The following is a 9,043-nucleotide window of genomic DNA, read 5'->3' as shown; positions in this document are numbered from 1 at the left end:
CCCGGGTTCAGTTCCACTGCGTGGCACCTTGGAAAGTGTCTTCTACTATAGTCTCGGGCCGACCAAAGCCTTGTGAGTGGATTTGGTAGACGGAAACTGAAAGAAGCCCGTGGTATATATGTATATATATGCGTGTGTGTGTTTGTGCGTCTGTGTTTATCCCCCTAGCATTGCTTGGCAACCGATGCTGGTGTGTTTATGTCCCCGTTACTTAGCGGTTCGGCAAAATAGACCGATAGAATAAGTACCGGGGTCGAGTTGCTCGATTAAAGGCGGTGCTCGAGCATGGCCGCAGTCAAATGACTGAAACAAGTAAAAGAGATTGAAAAATGATCAAGTTTGTTTTCGAGTACAGTTCTAGTTTTATCTATTTGATCTTTACAATACACTATGTCATGACTTTTACTCTGGAGGATGTTAAATATGAAAAAAGAAAAAATCTCACTGAATACTTCTAACAAAAATAAGAAATCAGGAGCTTTTAAAGTGTGTAAGAATCCAATTGCTGAATTTATGGTGGTATCATCCCATGCTTCAGGAGTTTCAATGATGTGCTCAAAAAGGCTGATTATGAAATGATAATTTTCCTTTGTGGTAATAATAAGCCGTGAGGCTGTTGCCTTCGGAAATCTTTTTTTTAACAATGTTATCTAATGCATTAGCCCTTTTCGGTGTTGGTCTCCCACTGATATAATTAATTATTTTCCATCGAATTCTCCTTTCGAAAAACTATTTCTCAAAATATCGTTTATAACACATTTCACTCATTTCGTAAAAGGCTGTTCTTATATACGAACACACGTGGAAGCGCCGGCGTAAATTGTAAGTCAATTTCAACAAAACAAAAAGATACAGAAAGTGGGTATCATGCGGTCAGCTCATAGCATGATATGCCACTGAGAGAAAGGGGAAGGAGGTACAAAATATTATGAACGACCTTTCCTCCTAGCATCTGTTTTATCAATTCACTAAGAGAGAGAGAGGAAGGAGGGACAAACTAAGAGACAGAGAGGGAGGTCATGCGGGTCTTCCCACAGCATAGCCACTAAGAGAAAGAGGAAGGGGGTAAAAATATTTCAAATGCCCTATCCCATTTAGCATGTCTTTTAAACTAGTCACTAAGAGTGAGAGAGAGAGGAAGGAAGGACAAACTGAGACAGAGAGGGAGTGTCTGACATGCTGGTCTTGTCAATGCATGACTTCTAAAAGCAGAAGTAGAGTCACTGAGAGAGAAGGGGAGAAAAATACAACTGGACGGATTTTCTTTGAAACAAAGTAACTATTTTATCTAATTTTCCGATCATATGGATAAAAAAATCACAGGGCATGCAACGCATACCTTGCATACCTGAGAGTGCACGCCCCTGACGTACATATATATGACGAACTAACTGTTACTTTCTCAGATGCAGCACGGATTTTTGTCAGTGAACAGGTCGCGGATTTTAGCGACGAAAATATTTTGACAAATTAAACTTAAATGTTGAAGTGAATCGAACGTCTTTTGTGTGTTTCTTAAATGGCTTACAAACACTTTCCATGCTGCAATTGTTTATATATATATATATAGCTCATTCAGTGGTGGTGCCCCAGCATGGCCGCGGCCTTCGGGCTAAAACATTTTTAAGGATTTTAAGGATTTTAAGGATATATATATATATATATATATATATATATATATACATATATACATATATATATGATGGGCTTCCTTCAGTTTCCGTCTTCCAAATCCACTCACAAGGCTTCGGTCGACCCGGGGCTATAATAGAAGACACTTGCCCAAGGTGCCACGCAGTGGGACTGAACCCGGGACCATGTGGTTGGTAAGCAACCACACGGCCATATATACTTGTGATAAATGTAATTGTCTTACCTTTTAGTTTCTTCAGCTCGGCTGTTCTAGTATCTCAACTTATTGGTCCAAAAACCATGTAATACGATGGTAGTCTATACCTGGAATGAAATATCACAATCTAGTGTTGACTTAGTTTACACGAGCAAGATATTTTCCAGGAAAAGAGAAAAGCTTTCTAAGGAAAATATAACCGGATACATATATGTAACTAAATTGGAAAATATAACTAAATATAACCAAATTGGAAACTTTTTTCATTTGGGGAATTTTTAAATCTATATATAGGCGTAGGAGTGGCTGTGTGGTAAGTAGCACATATACATATACATATATACGACGGGCTTCTTTCAGTTATATATATATATATATATATGTTTGTGTGTCTGTGTTTGTCCCCCCCCCCAACATCGCTTGAGAACCGATGCTGGTGTGTTTATGTCCCCGCAACTTAGCGGTTCAGCAAAAGAGACAGATTAGAATACGTACTAGGCCTACAAAGAATAAGTCCTGGGGTCGATTTGCTCGACTAAAGGCGGCGCTCCAGCATGACCACAGTCAAATGACTGAAACAAGGGCGATCTTTCGGTATAGGTACCGCACGTACCGGAAGTGGCTTTGTTTACATTTCTGAAGATAACAGAAACCCTTTTCTCCTTCCCCTAACCCTAACCCTAAAACAAACCCTAACCCTAATCCTAACCCTAACCCTAACCCTAACCCCCCCATATATATATAAAAAAAAAAACTTCCTTGAAATGTATCCGGTTATCCGGATACAGAAGTTACGCCTTGAAACAGATATGGAAAATTGAGATTTAGAATGTGTAGCTATTATTTACAGCATATCGAGTTTTCTGGTAAGAGCTTGATATTATATCTCCTGCTGTTTCATGAGAAATTTACACAGAAATTTCTGAGAAATTTCGGTTTGACCGGCAGTTTTTTACAATAATTTCCACGTAACTAAACACTTTTAAACTTCGTATACTGGTAGAATGTGTTTATAAAACATCTTTTTCTCTTGGCTTTATTGAGAAAATGCTATAGTTTGTAAGATATTTGTTGTTGTTTTTCTTCAATTTCTGCAGTTTCAACCAATCAATGACGTCCATTGAGGTAAAAAAAAAAACATTCTGCGCCGTATGAATAAGTCCCTCGTTTAAGAAACAGATTGGGTTTATTTACATTTCTGAAGAAAAAAATGATACCCTTCCCCCCACCCCTAACCCTAACCCTAAAACAGATTGAAATGCAATAGATCGATACTAGGGTCATAATTATGGGTGACAATTTCATATGACACCGCTAGAAAAAACTGCCGTTCAAACCGAAAAGAAAATAATCAGGATCTACACAATCTGCAACATATTTACTGAAAATTTCATTAAAAAATATCCACTATCCTGGAAGTTATGAGGCTACAAAGTCGAAGGAGGGCACGAATGTGAAAGTATGCCAGCATGGCCTTATATAAAAAAAATAATAATGAAATTATTGTATACAGTGCTCAGGTGCACCACAACTTGTCAAAAGTGCGTATAAAGCATATGCAGTAATGTACAAATGTCTGGGAGGTGAACAGTATATGAGTCAGATACATGCTTGCGTGTGTATGGAGGGGAGAAAGATCAGGTGTAGTGTTGGCGAATCTCAGGAAGCATGGAAGTTTTGAAGGATGCAGTGCTCCGACAACTAACAACTTATGCCGGCAGTTTGTTCCATGCTTCAGCAACTCTCAGCGTGAAAAAATGTTTCCGAAAGTCATGGGAGCTGTGCTGTTTTCTGACTTTGTAAACATGTCCACGGGTGTTAGACGGGTGGAGATTTTAAATAATAATAATAATAATGAAATTGTTGTATACAGTGCTCAGGTGCACCACAACTTGTCAAAAGTGCGTATAAAGCATATGCAGTAATGTACAAATGTCTGGAAAGCGAACAGTGTATGAGTCAGATACGTGCTTGTGTGTGTATGGAGGGGAGAAAGATCAGGTGTAGTGTTGGCGAATCTCAGGAAGCATGGAAGTTTTGAAGGATGCAGTGCCTCGACAACTAACAACTTATGCCGGCAGTTTGTTCCATGCTTCAGCAACTCTCAGCGTGAAAAAATGTTTCCGAAAGTCATGGGAGCTGTGCTGTTTTCTGACTTTGTAAACATGTCTACGGGTGTTAGACGGGTGGAGTTTGAAAAGGTGCTCAGAGTTATTGTTTGTAAGATGGTTGATAATTTTATGGGTGTCTGCCAAGTCAGCTGCCAGACGTCGGAGTTTCAATGTGTCCATGCGCAGAGAAGTATAAATGTGATATGTGATAAACGTAATTTTTTTACTTGCCTTTTACTTTCTTTAGCTTGGATATTCTAGTTTTTCAACTTATTAAATTAATGAATGCCTGGAGTGTAACGTTTTCTACTGTAACCGAATCTGACATGCAAAGGCGGGATATTTAAATAAGAATAAGTGTATTAGTGAATGGTGGTAGCGGGATGGTAAATGATAGGAGGAAGGAAGGGGGACAGTTGCTTTACTGGGGTGTAACTACTACACAGTGGAGGCACATGGCCTAGTGGTTAGAGTAGTGGACTCGCGGTCGAGGAATCGCGGGATCGAATCTCAGACCGGGCGATGTGTGTGTTTATGAGCGAAACACCTAAGCTTCATGCGGCTCCGGCAGAAGGTAATGGCGAACTTCTGCTGACTCTTTTGCCATACTTTCTCTCACTCTTTCCACATGCATCTTGCAGCTCACCTGCGACGAACCGGCGTCCCGTCCAGGTGGGGAACCTATACGCCAAAAAACCGGGAAACCGGCCCTTATGAGCCAGGCATGGCTCGAGAAGGAACAAACAACTACGACCGCACAAATGTACCCGACCGATTTTATTTCTTCATAACTTTTAGAAAATTGGAAATTTTTAAATGAAAATTTCTACAGATATACCGTAAATCCTCGAGTATAATCCGCATTTTTTTCCCAAAATTTAATGGTCAAAATCCCTAGTGCGTACTATATACGAGGTTAAAAATGAAAATTATTTCCTAAGCAATGTCCGAGACCCTATTTGCTGTCCGGCAATGTTTATTCAGACGCATTTTGTGATGTCGGGAGTGAAAATACCTTAAGCTAAGCCTGAAAGCAATGAAGTCATAAAAGAATCATTCATTATTTGCAATAAGCAACATTATTAAACGTTATTACTGTTATTTCTTTATTTTCTGCAAACAAAATGCACAAAAAAGCTAAACGTTTGCATTATGTTATATATACAATAATAATAAAGGACGTTACTGTATACATTTTTACAAACCAAGGACGTTATATAGACCTTATTGACTCAAGTTAGAGAAGGGGTGCGTATTATACACAAGATTTATGTTTTTCAGAGGTACAGCCCCCTAAAAATCCCCTGCGTATTATACACAAGGTTTAGGTTTTTCAGAGGTGCAGCCCCCTAAAAATCCCCTACGTATTATACACAAGGTTTAGGTTTTTCAGAGGTGCAGCCCCCTAAAAATCCCCTGCGTATTATACACAAGGTTTAGGTTTTCCAGAGGTACAGCCCCCTAAAAATCCCCTGCGTATTATACTCGAGGGTGGACTATACTCGAGGATTTACGGTAAGCGGAGTCTACGTCACCTGAAGTATATTTACTCTCTTTTACTCTTTTACTTGTTTCAGTCATTTGACTGCGGCCATGCTGGAGCACCGCCTTTAGTCGAGCAAATCGACCCCGGGACTTATTCTTTGTAAGCCCAGTACTTATTCTATCGGTCTCTTTTGCGAACCGCTAAGTGACGGGGACGTAAACACACCAGCATCGGTTGTCAAGCAATGCTAGGGGGACAAACACAGACACACAACACAGACACACAAACACACACACATACCTATATATATATACATATATACGACGGGCTTCTTTCAGTTTCCGTCTACCAAATCCACTCACAAGGCATTGGTCGGCCCGGGGCTATAGCAGAAGACACTTGCCCAAGATGCCACGCAGTGGGACTGAACCCGGAACCATGTGGTTGGTTAGCAAGCTACTTACCACACAGCCACTCTTGCGCCTATTTGTAGAAAATTTCAATAAAAAATGCTTATCTTCTCTGTTTGCCTTTAATTTTTGAAATTTTAAAATTAAGTGAAAATTTTCAAATTTGTTATATTGATGTAATTTTTCATACTGAATCTGACGTTTCAGAAAAATTTATAAAAAAAAATTACAGAGGCGCAGGAGAGGCTGTGTGGTAAGTAGCTTGCTAACCAACTACATGGTTCCGGGTTCAGTCCCACTGCGTGGCATCTTGGGCAAGTGTCCTCTGCTATAGCCCCGGGCCAACCAGAGCCTTGTGAGTGGATTTGGTAGACGGAAACTGAATGAAGCCTTTCGTATATATGTATATATATATATATATATATATTATATATTATATATATATATATATATATATGTATGTATGTATGTGTGGTTGTGTGTTTGTGTTTGTCCCCCTAGCATTGCTTGACAACCGATGCTGGTGTATTTACGTCCCCGTCACTTAGCGGTTCGGCAAAAGGGACCGATAGAATAAGTACTGGGCTTACAAAGAATAAGTCCCGGGGTCGAGTTGCTCGACTAAAGGCGGTGCTCCAGCATGGCCGCAGTCAAATGACTGAAACAAGTAAAAGAGTAAAAGAGTAAAACGAGAGTAGGTTTAAGATTTTACAGTTTTTAGCCAATCAGAAAATAAGGAGTTGGAAGTTATCATTTTTGCGTGACAAAATTACAACAAAACATTCAACTACGGACGTTCTAATAAGTGGTTTTTTTTTCGCCCTTTTCAAAGCCTAGCCAGGCTCATGGGCCCGGCTCCCGGTTTCTATGACGTATGTGCAGCCCCCCCCCCCCCAGCTGGACGGGACGCCAGTCCGTCACAGCATTACTCAAGAAACAGGGAGAAAATTGGGGCGAAGAGTACAACAGGGGTCGCCTGCCGGAGCCTCGTGGAGCTTTAGGTGTTTTCGCTCAATAAACACACATAACGCCCGGTCTGGGAATCAAATGACTGAAACAAGTAAAAGAGAGAGTAAAAGAGTGCATATTTTGAAGCGAATACGTTAAATCACGAAAAAGAAACTGTAGTTAATGAAAGGTAAACGGAAATTGAAAATTCAAAAACGAAAATCTGTGATGCTTTTTAGGGGATTTTGTCTAATAAATTGCAATTTTCTTATCTCCTGCACCACACAAGCTCGCAGAGATGCAAGTCAACCATATGTATTTCTTTACTACCCACAAGGGGCCAAATACAGAGGGGACAAACAAGGACAGACAAAGGGATTAAGTCGATTACATCGACCCCAGTGCGTAACTGGTACTTAATTTATCGACCCCGAAAGGATGAAAGGCAAAGTCGACTAAGGGTGGGTGTTACTGTAGCTTTTAGCCCCAGAAGATCATCGTCTCCAGCTGGCTTTAGGCACACTTTCTGTGCCCTTATGGTATTTGCAAAGGGAGGTCATCCCTCTCTCGTTAACCTATGAGAACTTTCAAAAAATATCGCAGAAAAATCGGTTTGCTATGTGTGCCACATATGATGTAATTAACCGATTTTTTCCAGTAGTAACGTATCCTCTTGGAATCAAAAGGGCCATATAGCTCCTTGGAGCAGACATGATGCTCGCTGTGAACTTCAAAAAAAAATTCCTGCCAATTTGTTAAAGATATTGTCGAAAATATGTCATCTTGAATTTGAACGCGATTTCCCAAAATGGCATGATTTTATCGATTTTTTCTGATGGTAAGGTATTGCATGGAAAACTAACATCAGAATTAAGTTCCTTAGGGTAACATTAAGCTTCACCATGAGTTTGGTGAAATTCGATTGTAAGTTGCGAAAACTACAATGGACTGCAGTTTCGAGGTGTTTGCCTTGTGTTTGCCTCCTGTCAACGCACGGTAATCACCGGTTCATCGTAAACCTAACGCTGTTATGCAAAAACTATGCTAACACAATCAGTGAAAGTCTGTTACAGGGCTGAGAAATATCTCTATATACATAAAAGGCAGTTTTGTCTGTCTGTGTGTCTGTCAGGTTGTACCCTCACCCTGACCACGGCTTGCAACCGATTCTAATGAAACTTGACACACACATAGCCCAATCTCATAATTCAAAATTAACGCAGCCAAAATTTTGTAAAGTTCCCCCAGTTATGAAAAAATTAATAAATTCGACATGGGGTCGAGAATCTAAGCTTTTTATTTGCAACACATTTTCCGTTGTAGTTTTCGCAACTTACAATCGATTTTCACCAAACTCATGGTGAAGCTTAATGTTACCCTAAGGAACTTAATTCTGACGTTAGTTTTCCATGCAATACCTTACCATCAGAAAAAATCGATAAAAACCTGCCATTTTCGGAAATCGCGTTCAAATTCATGATGACATATTTTCGACAATATCTTTAACAAATTGGCAGGAATTTTTTTTGAAATTCACAGGGAGCATCATGTCTGCCCCAAGGAGCTCTATGGCCCTTTTGATTCCAGGGGATACGTTATTACTGGAAAAAATCGGTTAATTACATCATATGTGGCACACATAGCAAACCGATTTTTCTGCGATATTTTTTTAAAGTTCTCATAGATTTTCCCTACATCTTCATGCATGCAAGGGAACGGTGCCTTGAATGCCTTAATGCCTTTTAGGCTTCATTTTACAAAATAACGGTTCAATGAGTACAAAAAGGAGTAAAAAGGAAAAGGGCATTGCTTATCGACAAAGTTTCTTACTTACCCGGGCAACGCCGGGCTATGCTGCTAGTTAGAATATAACTAAAAAGAAAAATGAAACGATGGAGAAATCAAAAAAAAGAAATTCTCATACATTCGATGGTTTCTGGTATTTCGTATGAAACCTGTAATTGCAGACACCAATTATAAACTCCAACAAAAAAGGCTACCTGTGACAGGTATGAGTTTGTTGGTTCCTGCTGAATCAGTATCAAAACCTTTTGTTGTTTCTTTATCTGCAAAAAATGAAGAATAAAACATGTACTTTTTGTTTTTAACCCTTTCATTACCAACCCGGCTGAAACTGGCTCTGGCTCTGAGTATAAATGTCTTGTTTTCATAAGTTTTGAATTAAGATTTTCCACCAAACCTTAGTCACAATTTATGTTCCTAACACTAGCTTAATGAT

General features: G+C 39.6%; 1 protein-coding gene across 1 annotated transcript in view; it reads right to left on the bottom strand.

Annotated features, from left to right (window-relative positions):
- LOC115225414 overlaps nucleotides 1-2,014 on the bottom strand; it is a 26,158-nt gene extending 24,144 nt beyond the window's left edge. The window contains exon 1 of the mRNA XM_029796374.2: nucleotides 1,877-2,014. The gene's annotated coding sequence lies outside the window, so the exon portion shown is untranslated. The remainder of the gene's footprint in view (nucleotides 1-1,876) is intronic.
- Between the last annotated feature and the right edge of the window lie 7,029 nt (nucleotides 2,015-9,043).

The sequence above is a fragment of the Octopus sinensis genome, linkage group LG27, assembly GCF_006345805.1.
Source record: "Octopus sinensis linkage group LG27, ASM634580v1, whole genome shotgun sequence".
NCBI classification, from domain to species: domain Eukaryota; kingdom Metazoa; phylum Mollusca; class Cephalopoda; order Octopoda; family Octopodidae; genus Octopus; species Octopus sinensis.
Note: the sequence above shows the minus strand (reverse complement) of the source record. Positions and strands in the feature narration are given on the sequence as shown.